The 21,390-nt window shown below is 38.5% G+C and overlaps 1 protein-coding gene across 3 annotated transcripts in view; it reads left to right on the top strand.

Moving 5' to 3' along the window:
- The first annotated feature begins 10,945 nt into the window (after positions 1-10,945).
- The window catches only part of ctif (CBP80/20-dependent translation initiation factor), a 64,396-nt gene continuing 53,951 nt past the window's right edge, over positions 10,946-21,390 (top strand). For 2 of the 3 annotated variants that reach the window (XM_023285606.3, XM_023285607.3), the window contains exon 1: positions 10,946-11,105. The gene's annotated coding sequence lies outside the window, so the exon portion shown is untranslated. Of the gene's footprint in view, positions 11,106-11,505; positions 11,841-21,390 lie in introns of those variants that run through there. The other variant, XM_035955218.2, reaches the window with a different exon arrangement.

Below are 21,390 nucleotides of genomic sequence, written 5' to 3' on the forward strand. Positions count from 1 at the left end.
TCACTGTCAAAATTTTGTTAAATGTTCTTAAATACTACCTTAATTAAGATTGAGATGTAACAGTTTTAAAGCACAATAAACTCTTTTCGCAGAATAGGAAGAGATGTAACCATAACCTCAAACCAAGTCTATGCAGAGGTCACCTCCATGCTGAGAGGTTTAGGCTGTACTCTAATATAAACACTTCTGGATTCAACTCTCTTGGGTGTGTTTCTTTGATTGGACTAATTCATCCAACCGATTAATTAGTCTAACTGGCCTCAAGTTTGAAGGATTCCGGGTTATTTTATCGCACCACTAAAGCAAAACAGAAAAGAAAGGGAAAAAATCCTGTTTTTTCAAAACTCCTTGATAATTATTTGTATTTAATCACATTTTAATGAGAAATATATGCTTGGATGTCATGCACTGACGCACAGAGGGTTTTAAAAATAACTCCAAGTTCAGTAACTAAAGACAATGAATACCATAGCAACTTCGTGCTTTAAGAGCTCACCTGGCTGAGTTCAACGCGAAAGTGAACCACCTGATTGCAGTGCTTGATCTGTAACTTTTATTTTCTATTATAAGTAGAAAAAAATCAGCCCACAATAAGTGTCAAGTGGTTTTAAAGCAGTTCACACCTGCTCATACGAAGCGAGCAAGAGAACAAATAAAACGCAATGCAGCAGCTGTGGAAAGAGAATGTGATGTTTAAGACATCGAGGCTGATGGAAAAGCCACTTTACTGACAAAATACTATATATTTTATATATTCTCTCCTTATATGTAATAAAAAATAAAGGAGTCTACATTTGTTTATTCCATTTTTTTACAATTCAGTCTTACTATTTTTCAGTTCTCATCCTCAATCATATTATTTCATTTGTGTGTCATAGTCAAATCAATGACTCAGATAAACCCAAATGCCATGGTTACTGTCCTATTTTGGCGATTTTATTTTATCATAATGAGCAGATTTAACTTTTTTAATAGCCACAATGTCAATTACACTCTCATATCTGTGTTGCACGCATAATATATTTTAGCATCAAATCTGAAAGCCTTAAAATGCCAATATGATTACAGTACAGCCATGACACACACACACACACACACACCACCATCATAACAAAGAAAGGAGTTTTTATTTTAAAAAAAAGAAAAGAAAAGAAAAAAAAGAGAAGGACCAGAGGAGCCCACAGTCTCTCAGCCTTGTGTGGGATGTAGTTTGGCTGGGCATGAACACAGCATAACCCGACAAACTCTTTTCATTTTCCCCCTTCCAGACAAGACACAAGCAAGCACACACACACACGCACACACACACACACAGATGTTGTGTTTCATAATTTTAACACCCCACTCTGACCCGAAGGCACCTCTTGCTATCACTGTGCTCACTGTACGGTTCAGACAAGGTCAGTTAGTGGGCTGAGAGTTCTGTTTTAACACCCCTAGTTGGAGTCCTGCCCGACACACACACACACACACACACACACACACACACACACACACACACACACACATGCACACACACACGCACGCACGCGCACGCACACACACACACACACACACGAAGAAAAGGAGTGAATGTCAGTCAGAAAATGTAGCCACATCATGCGAAGAAATATGGGAGAGCAAGTTACTGTAAAACAAAAAGCTGATATTTAAAAAGCTACTTTTTTACAAAAACAGAAGACGACATTCTAGATCTCATTCATACCGGTAAAAAACGAGCAGATACTTTGAGACAGCTATTTATAAAGACTTCACATAGAAAGTGCAGATCAGCTTATTATGATAGGAAATTATAAAAGAGTAATGTTACTGTATCAAATCCTGTGTATCGCATGTTTCCAAAAAGGCGGTACACATTCACATTGTCGTGTTAAAATACAGGACTGTGAATGCAACTCTTCACCTTTTTTTGAACTTTCCGTTTGTTGTCGAGTGGATTCAATTACTCCAACACTTACTCATGTCCAGACAGCATAATGCCACTGCATAGGCCCATAAATGAGAAAGACTAGAATAGAATAAAGTGCCAGCGCATTGACACGAGGGAGATGGTGTAATGAAAAATCCCTGAAGAGTGACGCAAATGAAGAGTAACACACACACACACAAAAAAAAAACATGTCATCAGCATCTGTCACGAACGTTCGGACTAAAAAGTTAGTTTAACAGATTTAAACAAACACATGACATCGTGTTGGGTTGTGTCTGTTTTTGAGACGTGGTTACATGAGAATACAGCTCTGGGATGGTTTTATGGTTAATTGGTTTTGGGTCGGCTTTGTGCCCCTCCAGTTGTTATTGTGACTTCACTTGGATGCTTGAGCTCCGCTGTACAGAAGGAAATATGTGCAGTTTGACACAAAGAAGCTGATTTCATTTTTATCTGCATTAATCGGCTTCTCTGTGCTTATGTTAAATCTCACTCTAAGTATGTAAAAGTATGATTTTGTGACCTTAAAACTTGTTAGCAGTGGTGTATTGCAGGCATATACTGACTTATTTATCAGTCAGTATTACATCTAGCCACTTCTAAATTCCCTGTGATGTACATCAGTCAGTACACTGAAAAAAAAGAGAACCGTTGGACCAACTACAGTGAGTTGCTTCATTTGGTAACATGCCATTGAATTAAGTTAATCCAATTTAACCCTCCTGTCGTCCTGCAGGTCAAAATTGATGCATTTTAAAGTTTGAAAATGTGGGGGGAAAAAAAAGATTTTCACAGTGAAACTTCTGATGTCCACATTTTCAACATTTTGGGGAAATCTTTGAACATGTTTTGGTGGAAAAAAAGAAATGTTAAAAATGTTTCTTAAGAACATTCACAAAAAAATCTACCAAAATCCAGCGAAATTCGCTGGATTTTGGTTTATTTTTTGTGAATGTTCTTAGAGAAAATATTAGAAGTTTATCACTTTAGATATTTTTAGGATTTTTTTGGAAAATTTTTACTCATTTTTTGAGAATATTTACATGAATTTTCTTGCCAAATTTGGGGGATTTTTAAAAAACAAATGTTTTACAGGAAACTTTTAAAGAATTATTGGAATTTTCTTCCTGAAGGTTTTGCAAATTTTCTGAAATTTGGGGAAATTTTTTGCTGATTTTTTGGATTTTTTTCAGACAAGGAAACTATATTTCTTGATGCCTGTAAATGAAGACAACAGGAGGGTTAAGTCAACATGTAATATTGTTGCTACTGGTTTAAGTTAGATATATTTAAATCATTCAGTGCCTCTCAAATGAGCAGTTCACTTTGCTGCACTTTAATTTTAACCCCCTAAGACCCAAGCTTTGGTTGGGCTTGCAATTTAGATTTCTTCTAGTTATTTGGGATAAAGTGTAACCAATAAATATAATAACTGGATAATATTGAATATATGATTATTATGTTTATTATACTTATTACTCTTTTTGAAGAAAAAAAAGATGTACACGTGAATGCCAGGTCTTAAGGGGTTAAGAAAAGCCACCTTGAAGTTTTCGATTCAAGTATTTACTTCATGCAAAATCTAAAATTGGATTTTGTCATTAGACCTACTTTCCCTACCTTTTCTTTACTCTGTTATTCTACCAGAAAACAGCAGTTGAGTTGTAGCAGAAAACTGAAATGTCACAATGATGAGGAGGAGCAAGCCTAAATTTCACCCTTTCATGGAAAGGATAATACCAGTTTTAAAGGACAAAACGTAATTTCAAGTGGATCGAATCCTTGAAAGGAAACCGTCATCACCAAACCAGAAAGTAATTTACTTCTACTACAGCTCAAATGCAGTGTTTACAGTGTAGAGTGCTGCAGGTCAGTTTTGTTCTTCTACATTGGTAAAGGCATGAAACACACTGTTCTGCCTCTGACTGGCTGTTACCATTGTGTCCATTTGTTAAGTCAGTTCAGTTTTTGTAAAATGGGCTTAAAGGTGCATTTAATCCATTAACAGCAGCTGTAAACATGTATCAAGAATAGCATCAAGAATTCCGTTTTGAGATATCTTATTTTGAAAATCAGCTTTGTCATTCTGAACGTTTGTTAAAAATAAGCCAATCTATGTTTCCCTCATCTTGAATATATTCCTTTATTAAGCCTGTGTAGGGCCAGTCATATGTGTTGTCAAATAATAGGAATAATCCGACTTGCACTGTCTGTCCCAAATCAGCTGCTCTCAGAAAGAGTTTACAAAAGAAACTACTGGCCCACAGTCTTACATGGTGGGAGATTTTCATGTGTGTATGGCCTCGGGAATAAGGAATAATTCACTTTAAATGTATAAATATGTATAGATGTCTCACCCTATAGTCTGTGAACCAGTATTGATCGTAAAATCTGCACCTACTCTGTGGCTGATGTTAATTTCATACTGCTCCTTACCCTCTAAAGTGAAGAAGTAGCAGTAAAGACAACGTGCAAATACTACTGACCCATTGGTGAACTATATATACAAGAGAAGTCTTACATGTCACTGTTTATAACACTTGGCATTTATCCTTTTCTGGACTTTAACAAAAAAAACTTGGGGACATAAATTCAGAGAGTAGCCACTTCTCCAGGCACCACGGCTTGTTTGTCATGTCATGGTTCAATATTCAGCTTCCAAAAAGTGTCATGTGGAAACTTTGGAACACTGAGAATAGACTTTTTATTGAAGTATGAGAGGAAGGGGGAGTAGATGATTTTTTTTTTTTTAATGAAATGTTTGAGGGTGGAAAAACATTTAAAACACAAAGAGTTTTTTAGATGTTTATATTCATCTTTTTTTGCCTGCTTTAAAACACTTCTATAAGGGATCTTTACAGTTTAGTGAAATTCAATTTACTGTGTAGACTGTTATGCCAATGCAAATACTGTCAATAAGTAACTGCTACATATTTATTGTGAAATAATTACTTTGGCGTGCATTAATTCAAGATACAATGAAACAACTGACTCAACTGACAAAAAAGCTGTTTCTTTAAAAAATAAACATCCAATATAGATGGTGCTTTAATATCCTTCCTGACAGTGCCAACTCAATTCTTTCTCTTTATTGTACAATATCTGGAGGCTGCAGCTTTAAATGACAGGCTAGAAATATATTTTTGCAATCAGGAGTTTTGTAGATAATATAAATTAGTGCTTGATATTCTTTCTGTTAGGATCCCAAGAATGTAATTTTAGTTCATTCTATTTAAACTGTGTAAACCCAAACTGTATATAATGGACTCTACTGCTGCTTTTGCACCTCTGGTGAGATGCTAAACTGCATTTCTTTGCACTTGTACTGGGTGCAACGACAATAAAGTTGAATCTAATCTCATTTTGAAGCATTTGGGAAAGCAGATTGTTCCTACGAAGCCACCTTTCTGTCCAAAATGTAACATCTTTTCATCCTTTTTTGCCCACAACCAACGATCAAACTATTTTTGAAGGTCAAAAGTACCTCCCTCCCTCCCTCCCTTCCTCCCATATCCACCCATCCTTGTACCCTCTTGCACCTGCTATCATTATCACCCCCCAAACCCCAACTCCTCCACCCTCCATCCCTACCTGTCACCCTCCCTCCTGCTCCCCGCTGCTTGTCGCAGCTCTCTCACCTCTCCCTCTGGTACCTGACACATCTCTCACCTCTCCTACTCCCCCTCCACTTTCTCTTTACCACCCGCCGGCCCCTCCGCCTCTTCTCTCTCTGCATATCTGTCCCCTCATTGTCTCAGTTTTTGCCTCCTCTACCTATGACTGTCCCTGCTGCTCTCTCTCTCTGCGATCCCCTCCCTCTCTGTCCCTTCTCTACTTTCTGACACTCTATGTGTCGCTGGTGAACTTCCTTCTGTGTTCCATCTGCCCCTTTCCCACCTCTCCCACTCCCTTCCAGCAGACCCACCTACTCAACGGGTGCTCACCATACATGCAGGCGGGCTCACTCGGCCCAGAGCTGTCGGCGTGCTCCTCGGACAGTCCTTTCTCTACCACGGTTCAGCAGCAGGGGGAGTGTGGGGCTGTTGAGGGCAGGACGGAGGAGTGGGTGTCCAGAACAGCCCCTCAGCCTCTGCTTCTGGAGAGGGAGGCTGAAGGATAAAACACGGAGCAAATACTCGTCATTTTGCAACTTAAATTACCCATAGTTTATTTTTCATCACTGAATAAGTCACTCTTCTCCTTAATAACATTTTTGTGCACCAAAAACAACAATGCTGCAATTATTAGACACTGATTTGCTGATTTGATTGGCAAAATTGGGAAAATATTTTAATAATAGTTACAATAACAATTTAATAAGTAACTATTGAAATCATTATTAAAATAAAACTGCCAAAAAAAATTCCTAAAACTGCTTTACTTAGTCTCACATTACATTTAAAATGAAATAATTAGGGGTTTGAACTACCTTTTGGACAAATCAGTGGTTGTTTTCCATGATATTGTGGCTGAGGTTCTTTTATTTGCCTCTGATATTCTATAGATTGAACAATTAATCGCTACATCAAGAAAATTAACACCAGATAAATCCATAAAACAAATGATTGTTAACAGCCCTGGACCTATGGTTGTGGTCTGTTTTACATGATAGCTGTTTAGAGTTCATTCCTACAAATCCAGAGGCACAAACATGGTAAAATTACATTTATTTCAATTCTCAGCTAAAATTGTTCTGTTTGCTGTGGCGTCTTGTTACAGTATGGGACTTGTACCCAGATAAAATAGTAAGATTTTGTCCAAGGATTCAAAATATGTACAGTTTTCCAAGGCTGAGTGAGGATTTGTTCCAGATAAGGGACCAAAATGTTGCTTATTGGGGGATTTTAAAGAATGTGAGGATTTGTTTTTACTTATTTTTGACACAGAGTTAAATAAATCTCAATAAAAAGTATAATATTATCAGTTGTACGGCAGCCCGACGTATTGCAGGGATAATGTAATAGGCTTTATTAGAATATTTCATAATTTTCCTTCCACCCCCTGTGTATGTAGGTTACAGTAGATCTGTGACTTACTGCACATTTTAATAGCACCGCTCGGTCCTATGATCTGTCTACTGCCCCCACCTGCTGGTTAGAAACCATGTTTTCGTTACTCAACAAATTGAACCCTAGCCAATCACAGTGTGTTTGTTTGTCTGAGTGTTAATGTGTGTGCCTGCGTTTGTGTGTGTGTGTGTGTGCATTTTACACAAAGAGATGTTCAGTCACTTCCACCCACTTAGTTTCTCTCCATCTAGTTCACAGTGATCTTTCTCCCACACCTATCTCCTGCAGCCATTCAACCAAACAATAAAAGAGCAGAGCTGCAGAAGACCACTGCATCAGGGTGGCTGGCCCCTAATGAACTTCACATACCGACAAGCACAAATAATCCACCGCCCTTTTGTAAAAACCCATACATACAGTAATAACAGTTTGCTGGCCAGCGTTGTTTATATCACACCGTTGCTCTCGGAAGCCGCAGGAGGGGAGAGTCTGTGACCTTAAGAGCTGCGGGGCCTGTACTGTCTAATTCCATGTTTATGGTTTTGCCTTTTATAACACACACAGACGGAGCTGCCCCGGCCACAAGCACACGGAAATATCATCATGCGCTCTCTCTGCTGCTAATTGGTGCCTTGGTACCATCCCTCTGGTGAGGGTTCAGCTCTGCACAGGGCGACCTGAGGAGCAACGCCAGCTTCAGCTTTGGCCTCTCGTTCTCTCACACCATCGAATTTTCTGTACCATCAAACTAGCTTTAAGACATACATTAACTTAGTATTTTTCATTTCTTTAAAAAAATCTATCTATCTATCTATCTTTCTGTCTGTCTGTCTGTCTGTCTATAATAATAATACTACTACTACTACTACTACTACTACTAATAATAATAATAATAATAATAATAATAATAAAAATAATAATTTTATTTGTATAAGGAGAACATTCACAAAGTGCTTTGAGAACATAAAAATGACAAAAATGTACAGAATGTATAGCTAATTAAAAGCTGGCTAAAAGGACGACATCACACAAAGGGGTTAAGAGAAAAGCTGAAGAGAAAATAAAAGATAGAAATAGATTAAGATCAGGAGGTTAGAAAGAAAATTCTAAGCAGTGAAAATTTTTAAAGGGATTAAAAAGATTGAAAAGGCAGAGAGTGATGAAAGGGAAAGAAAAGAGAACTTTATTTGAAGGCGAGTCTATAAAAGTGGGTTTTAAGAAGTAATTTAAAAGAAATTATCTATCTATCTATCTATCTATCTATCTATCTATCTATCTATCTATCTATCTATCTATCTATCTAGTGCAAGAAAAACAAAACTAACATGAAGTAAGTAACAAAGCACATTTACTGAAGTAGAATTTTCAGATTCTTGGACTTATTCTTGTTTTTTTCCCCTATTTTTTGCACTTTAATTTCTTAGCTTTTAAATACAGAAGCATTAAAATTATCCCTAACGTTACCATTTTCAGTAGATACATTAATGCATCAATAATTATAATGCAGTTATATTATTATTCTGTATGATGAGTTTCATTTTTCCTAATTTAAATGAATTTTCATGCTAATGCTTTTGTACTTAAATGTCATTTTATGATTTCTATACAGTTTGTTGCTACTTTTACTTCCACAGTAGAGCTTCTCCCCCTCCCTGTGTGTCCTTATGTGTAAATTCATATATATTCATCTACTGCTGGCACTCACTACAAAGAATTATTATATTTTATAATAAAAATAGAAGTTCTATACACAAGATTGATCTCTTCTGTGTTAATATTATTTAAATAAAAGCAATATTAATGCTTTTCTGCATGTGAGAAACTGTTCAAGTTCTGCTTGTCGTGCATCACGTGCAGACATTTTTAGAACAATGAAACTATATAGCAGTTCAAAATTGTGGTTCCCTTGGCAACAGTGCAAATTAATTTGGATTTTCCCGGCAATTACACCTGAGCTTTAAAAGCCTTAAATGTGATGTTCAGTCAACACATTGATTTAAAACACGACTGAGAAAGAGAGTGAATTGTATTTTCTGTCTTGTGCCATTTTTGCTCAGCTCACAAACAATAAAAGTAGATTTTGGGATCATAGATTGTACTTTTTTCAGATATCAAAAGAAGAAAGCTATAGGTTAGCACCCATGAGAAGAGGCCATATAACGGGAACGTCTGCGCAGAGTAAATTCTCAACAGCATGGGAGGGAAATGGAAGGCTGAATAGCTTGCGGTGCTGCGGGTGATGTGAAGAGGACAACAAAGTAATTATGGGATGACTAAGGATAGACATAGAAGTGGGAGAGTGAGTGAGAAGGAACAGGAGACGGAGAAGATGAAGGAGGAGATGAGGAAGAAGAAGAAGAAGAAGACGGGGGCTGGGGGATGAAGTGACCTGCTGGAGTCTCCAGCTCGCCTTGGTAGTTAATTAGCCCCTGACTGTGACTTATTCTGCAGCCATCTGGAACACAAAGAAACTTTTTTCACTCGCCTGTCTGTCTACCTGTCCAGCTTCACATTCATGCATCTGGCTTTGAATTTTACTTTGTGTGTTTTTCTTTGTTATTCCATCCGTCCATTTTCTGTCTCTGAACTGGCGATCAAAAGCTCTGTTTTGTGTGTATATGTAAATCTATTTGTCAGTCAATCTGTCTGGGCTCCGTCTTCCAGCTGTCTGCCATATTGACTGAGGACCCTGATGAGTCCCTGTGGTATAGCTGCATATTCATTATATGTACACATACACACATCTATAGCCACAGGATCACACTCAGACACAAAGTGGAGGAGTCTGTTCCTTTAACTGCACTTTTCTCATTTTCCACAAGGGGTCATGATTACACTAAAAAGACTGAGTTAAAACTAAGACCTGCAGTCATTTTTTTGTCTTAGTAATCAGACTCTGTGGGTTGCTTTTATAGCCTATTTATGCAGGCCTGCTTGATGGTTGTAGTACAGCAGTGTTTGTGAAGCTTTGCTAGGATTGACAAATGCAAGCAAATGAAGTAATTCCACAGAGAATAGTAAACAGTGATAACATATTTTAAGCTTTATTTAGACGAAAGTCAGCTAGAAATGTATAAGGCTAGACTGTATTCACATAGCTACTTCATTAACTGCTGTTACTAGTACTAAATTGCCCTCTGCCAAGCTGAACAAATTACACCAAACAATAGGTGCTGCCATTGCATTCACCCATAAATTAGAAATTAATAATAAACTAAATAAAATAGCCTCATTAAATCTGTTAAATTTAGGATGGAATAAGCATTCACTTTAAACTCGCTTTCATATTACTGTGTGCCAACTTGCATATTTCTCTTATATTTCTTTGTATGTAAACAGACAGCTCTAGAGCATAAGATACATTCAGCTATGAAAGACTCTAAACATTTTTTAACGTTAGATTAGACTCAACTTTAGTATCATTACACATGTATAAGTACAGCTAACAAAATGCAATTTGGCATCTAACCAGAAGTGCAATAAGTAGCAAGCGCAAGATTTGCAAATGTACAGAGATATGTACATGCGAGTCTTAAATTTTCCTCTGCTAAAGGTGTGTTTAAAACAACTGTGTCAATTTTTCAATAACTTCATGAGTTTTTTTTTTTTTTAAAGAAGCATAAATAATTAAGATGGTTGTGTATTTTTTATGGCAGTTAATGAGATGGTTGCTTTGTTTCTGATAATAAATTTACAGCACAGAGATTAATTTGTAGTGAAAATGGTTCATTGAGGCATTTTTTCCCAGTTAAACAAATGGAAAAAATGGATTGTCCTCAATTTAATTTAATTCATTTTAATGTACTTAACTGCAATTAGATGTAATTAACAGCAATTAAATGCAATTAACAGCAATTAAACGTAATAAAATAAAATTGTAGCATCTGTTGCTCAATCAAAGCGGAGCAAAAAAAATGGCGGTTTACCTGCCTGAACTTCATTTCCCACAGTGCTCCGCTCTGAAGTGCACGTGTCACCGCTGCCAGCAGACCGGACTGAACGTCACATTCCTGCATTCCCTTTTTCCTCTGAGTGGGACGTCGGAGTTACACTACACAGCTAATCCGCTTTTCCCCCTTTTCTTTTTGAGAAACACACCCATGACACGGCGGATTTGATCTCGGGGGGAGAACCCGGGTTCGCCAGGAGTCACAGTCTCAATTCGGGTGAGGATTTCTGTCATTTTAAGCCGCTGAAGGTGTCTGTCTGTCTGACTTCTCCGTTGTAGCCAGATAACAGTTTTATAAGATGCGCTCGGATTTGCTGCAGGTTGTCTCCGTGTGTGACCTGCTTGTGCTTTGACTCCCCGTTGCAGACCTGTTGATGCTGCTCCGGTAACGGTGAACGGTTTGACTCCGTATTTCGTGGCCTGTTGTTTACTGTTGAACTCTGGAGCTAACGTTAGCCGGCTGGTTAGCTGCAAAGCTTGCGTCACCATTGTTACCGGTGATACGCGGGCGGACACGGCGGGGCGTGGAGCTGTCTCCAGATGTGTCTTTGTCTCGGTGACAGGGACATTGTGCTGCGGTCTTTCTGCCAACTCTGCCGGTAACGCGTGCAATGAAACGCCGGGGTAACGGATACAAACACTGCTAGCTTCCCAGACAGCATGGGCGTGGCTTTAAGTGCAAAATAGAATGGAAAACTGTCGCTAACGTGATGCTGGAATTGTTATTGTCAGTTGGATGAAGTAACGTTATCTTCTACCTGTATGGCAGAAATGATAGCAAGAGTCGGTTTAAGTCTTAGATGTCAGTGTGCTGTGGAAAGGAGCTGAGCTAGCTGCAGATCAGCAGCTGAGACAGGCTGCTGACCCTCACAACAAAGACTGGATTACAACTGCTGCTGTGGCAAGACAGAGAGGCAGCACTGAAAACTCACACATAGTTTGAGTTTCCCAGGTATTTGCCATCTCCTGTTAAAATCTCACAGAAGTTGAAGTGTTTTGTTGGATAACATAATGTTTAATCAGTATGGGATGGATCCAATCCTAGCTTGGCCTCATACCTCAAGAATCTGTAAGTTATAATTGTTAGTTAACAGGCCTGCCAAACTGAAGAGTCTGATCTGAGGCAGAGCAATGAAGCTATTTCTAGTTGAAATCATAATGGTTCATCATCAGGGTTTAATCCGGTGTGTCAGTGGTTTTGCAAATTCATGCTGTCCTCCTTGTGACAGTTGCACTTTTCACCGTTTTTCATATGGTACTGTTTTATTACACTCTAAATATTTAACTGAAGTTTGGCTTCTAAGAAAATCTGTCTCAAATCAAATCTCAATGTCTTTCTTAAAAATTGCAATTCAATATTTCCCAGAAATTGCTCAGTCCTAGTCTGCTCTGTAGACGTCCACACTGTTTGTTCTTAGGTCCACTTAAGTCCAGTTTGCTTGTAACATTCCTGAGATTCCTGAAACTGATTGGATCACAGTGACTTTAATGTGGAAAAGGAATGCTTGCATGCTGCCACAAGTCACGGGAGCTGACATCCGCCTAGCCTGAATTAGATGAGATTATGTCCCACTGTAATGCAGAGAAGTGAGACCAAATTTGCATGATATGTCTTTGACTGACAGCATTATCAGTGGAGAACTGGAAACTGCTGAATAGGAATCAAAGTGAGAGGAAGAGTGTTCCTTTGAGTAAAGTCTATTTTCACAGTGTATGATCCTCACCCACGTTACTGTGATGCCTCAGCTGGAGTCATATGCTAATTGTCTAGTTTGCAAAGTGGCAAGTCAGGTTGAGCCAGTATCTCAGTCTGTAGCCAAGATTCATTGTACTGACACTATTGTTTATGCTAAAAGTCAACCCAAACTGACACGTTTGTTAAATTTAGCACTTATGTGCAGATGCAACAGTGAAATATGTGAAATTTAATACAAAATGTATTAATGAATTAGATGTTAGTGGCTCTGATTTGATCTTTTGTAAGCCCAGAAATACTTCTCTAAAGTTGTTTCCAATATGGAGAATGACGATGATGATGTTTGTGCCTGGGAGTGCCCGAGCTTGAATGTAGGCTTGCAGGAAATTTTAGGGTATGTACATAAGTGAACCTTACCTTGGTACAATCAGCCATTTAACTGAGGACAAAGCATATATTTGACGCTGTATTTACTGCATAGCTCAATGATAGACCCTGTGGATTCATGTTGTTACATTTTTAAAATGTTAGATTTATGCATCCAGGTCTTTATTTACACTCAAAATTTATGTGTACATCCTCAGTTAAAATATTGCATTTTAACCAGATTTCATAATGTCTTCTGAGTAGTTTGCTCCTTCAGTATTAGAAAAATGAGTCATGCTGATGTGTGAACTTGGCCTGAAATACTGCTTCATTCAAGAAGAGTCAGTGCATCGTCGTCACCCCTGTGATGTGCTGCCAAAGCACGTGAGTGCTGCATTGGTGTGAGGAATCATTGTGGTGGTGAGCTCTGCCCTCAGAGGTTAAACAGTAACAGAAAATTAAAGGCAGATCCTCCTTTAATAGCAACAATTGATGATGGCAGAGATCATTGGAGTAGCAGCATGTAATTCCTAGCTCTGTGCTTCACTTTAAAGCGAACACTAGGAAATGAGGTAGTGTTCAGGGTTGTGACGAACACCCAGTCATAAGCATGCAGTGTTTCTGAAGAATGGTGGAGCAAACACAGCCGCATGTTATGATGGAGAGAGTGGGAGTAGCCTGCAGAAAACTCGAACAGCCTGAGTCAGGCTGTGTTGCAGAGATTTAGCCTCATTTCAGTGGGAGCTGCTGCTCATTACGTTGCCTGTGTTGCATGGATGAGTGAGTGGGAAAAGAGTAAATGAGGAGAGGGCTATTACACGGGTCATGATTTAGAAAAACGTACAGCAGGTCTGTGAGAGGGGAGATATCAGGTGGTGGCTTAAAACAGAACACCTTTACCTTAGTGCAGGAATGCAGAGTGGCTCTATAGCAATGTTATGTAGCCTCTGTCTCTTTCCAGCAAGCAATTGTTTGACTATTGTCACCATTATGGCTAACCTTTTGTCACTAGTTTTGTCATCATGTTATGTGTTCAGCCCTGACCAATAATGGCTGCAGCTCTGTCACCGACCAACCTTTGTTGCCTCTCTTTTCACCTTTGCTTCTGTTCAGCTTTGAGTTCTCAGAGCTGCCACCCCCAAACATGTTTTGAAGCCCGTTAGCAGTTTTACACTCTCATTTGTTTGCCGGGACTCTGTGTGGGCATGAATCTGAACAGAATAGCATTGTGGGGCTACGGTCCCAACCGTTCACAGTACTGCACAGGCCCAATCCTCTTTCATTATGTCACTACGGGGACGCAGAGGGACAATGAAGTTATTGTTTCAAGTGTGCACATATGTACACACATCCTTAGACCCCCTGTGTAGACTGTCTGCTACTGGTCTGTTCCTCTAGATTCAGCTTAAACACTGCACACCTAAATACTTTAGATCACCTGTTACTCTACCAGCTGAGAAGTTTATTGTTTATTATATTTTTGCAAATGTATTGCCTGAGTTTCTTGATGCTATTTTAAAGGGCAGCCTTTCATTTCCATCTCCATTTTCCAGAGACATTATATAAGAAAAGCCTCTATTAAGGAATTTTTCATTGATTTGTACTGACTACATATAACTAGACATTTTTTCACATTGTTGCAAGTCAGTAAAGTTCCGAAAAGTTCAAATTATATGAATAGAGTGTGTATTTATAGTATCACTGAAATAATTTTGTCATTAATTTGTTTGTGCTATTGATAACTTGTTCAGATCTCCCACTGGAGCTACTGTTTTCCATCAAGTTCTCCATCTGTAGCCACACAGTAGCTCAAATGTCAAATTCTTCGGATTGGATTCCTATCTAGTACTGCAGCACCAATTCAACTTTCATGCAGCTGAAGTATATGCACAGTACAGTCAACATTTATAGGCTACACAACATTGGAATAACTGACGCTGGAGTATTTAATTTTTTCTGCAATATATGCTGTGATCTGAGAAAAAAACATAAACAGGAATTTTCACCAGAGCAACTCAATTTAAAACTAAGTATTCATCCTGGAATGATTGAGGTGAGTTTGTAGGGAAGGGCGTCTGCATTTAAAAATTAAAAGAAATGGAACGGGGCTGAAAGAAGCCATTTGGAACCTTTCTTATAGGATGTATCACATACAAAGACATCCAGAATAGTTTCTTGCTTTGGGTGACATTCAGATTTGGCTGTGCACTTGCTATACAGAGCTTTTTGGTGCGGATTTAAGTGGTCGACAAATTATGTTGCCTCAAGTAGTGACAGCAATTGTAGACACTGCAGACAGAGTAGCTGAAATATTTCCAAACAACTGATGCTTCTTTTTGCAACCAAATCTTCCTTTTTTTAATGCTTCTCCTGTTCCCCACGCATGCCACTGTGCACATGTGGAGCCTGCACGTCAACAAACTCTGTGTCTAGTAAAAAAAGTTTTAAAAAAAGGCTCAGTGTATTAACAATCCCTTAAATGAGAGTATATCAGCTCTTAAAGCTAAATCAATCAGTGTGGTTTCTCCATCGAACCACTTCTCGTATCTACTATGACAAATATTCCTACTGAATAATTAAACTCAAGGAGATGCTGTTGCCTTCCTGCTCTCAAAATAGACTACTGCAAATTATATTTAAACCCAAGTGTGAGTTTGTTGAGCATGCCAGCTAGTCAGTCAGTAGTAGACCCGATTAGACATATTACCAGATCTCGCTGCATGGGGTGAGAACATGGACTTGGACTCCCACTGGGGAGACTGGGTCTCATGTTGTACTTTGTTTGGGTTGTAAGGATTATGGTTCTTACTGTTTGGTAGTTGTGTAACCATATCAAAGGCTGCAAATCACTGGTGGCTTGTGGTTGTTTTACTGTATTAGCAATAGAAGTTGTGTTGCTGTAAGTTCATTCTATTAGAGTTGAGTTCTTCTCATTGAGTCAGAATCTGCAAAGAAAGTCCAGAGTGAGAGTGAAGCACATGCATAACAGATGAAACAGTAAATAATCAGTAAGAGCAAAAACAGGCGTTGCTAGAATATGCTGACACTTGGTGACAAGTATACTGATAGTTCCTTATTCGCTGGGCCTGGGAATGTCTAAATTTACCACATTCCCTGGCCTTCTCAGCTACTTATCAAGTAGTTCAGAAGACATTAAGGCCAATTGTGAAGTTTTTATTGCTTGCAGGAAAAACACCTTTAACTCAGACTTTAGGTGGGCACAGAGAAACTTTACTGAAACACTAAAGACGTCATTCTGTAGAGTAACATTCAAGCATCTAAGACAGGGGTGTCAAACTCATTCAGTTCAGGGGCCACATTCAGCCCAAATTCATCTCAAGTGGGCCAGACCAGTAAAATCACAGCATAACAACCTATAAATAACGCTAAGTCCAAATTTTCCTTTGTTTTAGTGCAAAAAAGTAAATTCTGAAAATGTTCCCATTTAATGAATTGTCTTTTTTGTTAAAAATTATGAACAAACTGAAATTTCTTCAGAGAAATTAGTGAGATCAGCAACATTATGCCTCAGTTTATCATTTACACATTAAAACTTACAGATAACAGAGTGTCTACAAAAGAACACAACATTCATTCTCAGGTATGTGGAACTGAATGATATAGTATTTTACTTAATGATCAAAACGACCAAAGTCTGACAAAAAAAAGGACAAAAAACAATAAAAACAAGACAAAATATACAAAAATAAGACACAAAATGACAAAAATGAGACGCAAAATGACAAAAAATGAGACAAATTACATGAAACAAAACAAAAAAGAGACAAAATATTAGACAAAAAAGTTACAAAGTGACAAAAATGAGAAAAAATTCCACGAAACGACAAAAATGAAAAAAGCAAAACAAAATGACAAAAATAAGACAAAAAACACAAGCGAGACAAAAAGGAAACACAAAAGGATAAAAACATGAGACAATAAATCAGACAAAAAAAACAGCCAAAACAAGACAATCTATTACAAAAATGAGACACAAAATGACAAAAGAACAATGAGCAATACAGTATTTTATTTTATGATCAAAACAACTTGTCATGGTCTAGAAATTATTATAAATTTCTAGTTTTACAAATGTACAATTTGCAGTTAATGTCTTCTCTGTATTTTTACACTTTACAAAGTCTTCTGCATGTTTGACACCTCTGATCTAAGAGAAGCAACACTCTCCAAATCACATTTTTTGCACAGAGAGAGATTGAACTGCAAATACTACATTATGAGTCAATCTTCTCTGTGCTCTTTGGTGATTTATTCTATCTTTTAACGTACACAGCCAGTATCTGTCTGTACCCTTCAAACAAAGAAACAGTGTGGCGTCCAGTGCCACGCTGTGTCTGTCTGGCCAGTTTAGTGTCTGTCTGAATGGTGCTGGGCTTCGGGCACAGTTTTCAGCATGGGCAACTGTAGCACAGGCTGCCTCGCATTCTGCACTGTTGATCTTTCTCTGCTGGTCTGTCGTGTCGCTGGCTCTGACAGGTATCCCAGCACCTCACTGCATATTAGGACACAGGTCTTACAAAGGTTTTGGTAATGAGGTGCTCAGTGTTGGCGGCTGGTTGAAAACTGATCGTGCAAAAGTCGGGCTGGTTTCGAGACACATCTCTGATTATTCAGCAGATGAAATATATGAAGTTATCAGTTTATTGGATACTTGTATCTAAAAGTAGTGCCGTAAGATATAACAGCCCTGCAGTAGAGTCTACCTTCATGACATTTATGATGTCCTGACCATGTCATTTGTATGAATAGACTAAAAAACACCTCCTAAAACAAAACATTGTGCATGCTGTGAAGGTAGAATTTACTGCAAGATGGCTCTGTTCAATGCCACTAGTTTTATTTAATCTGGAAACGTGTAGAATGAACCAAATAACTTAAATGTAAGGGTTCTTCACTGTAATCGGGCTAACAACAACTCCCTAGAACGTGCAAAGAATGCGTGAAACTGATTGTTTAGTCTATCGAGCAGATTAAATTACGTTGCCTGAGCTAGGTATTCCCGAAGGGGTACAAGAACACTTTAATGTCCACATGTGCTGCACACTGACATGCCAGTTCTTGAGCACCGACCCAGCAGTGAGGCTGAAAGTGTGGCCAGGAAAGGATGGCAGGCAGCTCTTTGTTGGAACAGCTGGTGGAATCGAGGCAGAGGAGAAGGGTGGAGACAGGAAGGAGCAGGGGAGGAGTCGGGGATTTTGCGGGATAGGAGACTAAAAAATATAGCTTGAGAAGGAAAAGGGGGAGTGAAACAGCCTCAGAGAAAGGGATAGAGAAAGGAGGAGGTGGTGTGTCACACTGTGATGACCCATGTTGCTACAAACCACAGACAATACGCATGAACATTTTTGCACTTCAAAAACCACTGCAACAAACTGCTTCATCAGATCTTTGTGTGACTATTTTTCTGTCTTTGTTGGTCTGAACACCACAACTTGACTTTGGTTTCCACTTTCCATGTATTCTAGAGCAGCTGGTCAATTAATCAAAGAATTCATCAACAGAAATCTGCAACTATTTTGATAAATTATTAATCATAAAGTATTTTTTAATGAAAAAATGCTAACTATTTGCTAAATTTCATCTTCAAGGTTCTAAATATTTGCTGATTTACTTAGTAGTATTTAACAATAAACTTATCTTTGGGATTTGGTATGATGTTTGCATAAAATGAGCATACTATATCTATAAAATATAGTGATGCAACAGAATCAGAAATAGTTTATTTTTTGTCGCATGCTAGAACTGAGCGTTTTGGAGAAAAAAATATCTAATGGTGATTTTTATAACAAATATTGTAATTTGTGAGTTCAATATTTGTTTTGTCATGGATTTAAAATATGATAGATTGTGACCACAATAGACACCATAAAAATATTAAAAGCTGCTCTATATTGTAATGCAATGATGAGAACTTAAAGATATAAACTCATTCAAACTTACATCTATTACATTGTTTAATGGCGCAAAAGATAGAGCAGTTATCGCAAAAGCTGTGATTCTGGTAAGTTATATAAAGCATTAATAAATAAAAAATATAAATTAATGAATAAATAAAGGAAATAAATAAATATTCCAATTAGAAAATAATATCACCTTAGGTTGGTTATTCACGCATCAAGAGCAGCATCTACATATTGCGTATGCTGCAATTTAAGTTAAATAAAAAGCCTTAGTGATTTAATATTTGCATTGTTTTAAATTGTCATTTTGACTTAAAATCCATTAGTTATTCAACTCAGTTACCTGTTTTATGTATTATGTACAATGCAGCTGATTTATAAACTGTTCCAACACACAATGGTCAGAGATTTTGTTGTATTCATGCTTCCAGTGACCATAGCAGCCCCCAGCAACTAGCCTCAAACTAGAAAGAAATCAATTCTTTCAATCTACAGCCCCAGAATTTTTTGCTTTCAATCTTCTATTGTCTCATTGTGTCTGAGTGTGGAGGGAAAGACTGAGAGATCATTGCTAGTAAGTTAAAATGCAAACAGATTTTTTGAATGATTTCCCTCATCATTTGCATCACCCTGCTGTGATCTGAGAGCCGATATTGTTGATTCATCTTCCACTGTGCGCACTGGGAAGATGAAACCTGTGTTTGGTAAATCTGAGATGCCTTGTGATGCTATTTGTGTTCCTGACCTTGCAGAGTCTGTGTCTGTTTAGTTAACGACTATAAGAGCCACTTGCCTGCAGTCCTGCTTTGTGTTTGCTTTTCTTATGTATGCTTAATACAGCAGCCCTTTCTTTGTCTGGGTCAGATGAAATCCTCACTTTAATCTCCTCCCAGCCTCCTTCTCTCTACAGCGCCCTACAGGGATGATGGTAGCCTGGCGTGTTGATTCTCACATGAGCAAATGAGTGCTACCTTCGAGCATCACACTGATGTTATCTTAAAGCCTGTTATAAGCAGAAAGTCAGACCCACTGTGAAAGCAGAACTTAACTGATTACTGCAGGTTTGGAGTGATGTGTTATGAAGCGCTGTGTGGACTTTGAGTCTGATTGCACAGACAACAGGTCAGCTGAATGATAAAGCAGAGCCAGTGTTTGCTTTCAGTGTTGAAGTTGATGAACAGGGCTGGTGATTTTTTTGGTCTTGCGTAGTTGGATTATAAAGGCACTACAAGTTTTGCAGAGACTAAAATAGAATATTTTTTAGATGTCAAGACAAAAAGATGGAGTGCTCAATGCTAGTTGTCTTAATGGAAGAGTCAATAACTATTGGCAGCGGTTTCCCTTCAGGCAGTAATTCTGTACTACATGTCAAGGACAACAGGAGGGCATCTGACTGGCCTGCAGCCACTACCAATACGTATCTATCAACCTAGTGTTGCATCCAGACTACTATTATTGGATGTGTCTCCTTTTGTTCAAATTGTATTGGAATTAATGTCATTCAGCTCTATTAACTTCACAGTTGGAGTGAAGATGAAAAAAATTATTTTCATTCCATTCATCGCTGTTTTCCCCCTCATTTGTATAAATTCTCAGCGTCTACCAAACAATAAATCCCTGGTAATGTGATGACAAAAACTCAACTTTGTAAGCTTTGTACCTCCACAGTTTATTGCAGTGCTGTTGCATTGATGCACATTAGATTGTACAGGAACGCATCACAAATGGAAAACGAACTCCATTAAGCTGCAAAGGTGCCACATCTGAATGTCAGTGAATTTTGTTTTAGTGTGCGCTGTTCTGCCTGCAGGTTGTTGGCTCTGGTTGTACTTGGATTGGCTGAGAAACTTGAAGGTAGCAGGCCTTGAATGATAGGGTGAAATCTGTCTTTTAGAGGTGAGGTGGTGACAGACAGTGTTGTGACATGTTTGTGCTTTAATATAAGACGTTTAGTTTTGTGGATGGAACATAATCTACCTGAGGGCTGTTCTATGATTAGAGGTTAGTGACTGTATATGTTGCAGTGCAGTTTCAACCTACGCGCCTCTTTTATGTGAGCATGCTTACAATCTGAAGCAGAAGGCCTGAGTTAACAAAGAAAGTTGATAACAACCGTCACTCATTATCCCTGAATGGGATTTTATGTTGTGTCAAGCTTGTTGTCTTAAAATTAACTCAAATATGTACATAGCAGGGCTGTACTGTGGCGTAGTGGTTAGCACTTTCGCCTTGCAGCGAGAAGATCCCCGATACGCGTCCCGGCTTTCCCGGGATCTTTCTGCATGGAGTTTGCATGTTCTCCCTGTGCATGTGTGGGTTTTCTCCGGGTACTCCAGCTTCCTCCCACAGTCCAAAAATATGCTGAGGTTAATTGATTATTCTAAATTGCCCGTAGGTGTGAATGTGAGAGTGATTGTTTGTCTCTGTATGTAGCCCTGTGACAGACTGGTGACCTGTCTAGAGTGTCCCCTTCCTTCGCCCCAATTCAGCTGGGATAGACTCCAGCCCCCCCCGCGACC

This window comes from Amphiprion ocellaris, chromosome 17 (assembly GCF_022539595.1).
Source record: "Amphiprion ocellaris isolate individual 3 ecotype Okinawa chromosome 17, ASM2253959v1, whole genome shotgun sequence".
NCBI lineage: Eukaryota > Metazoa > Chordata > Actinopteri > Pomacentridae > Amphiprion > Amphiprion ocellaris.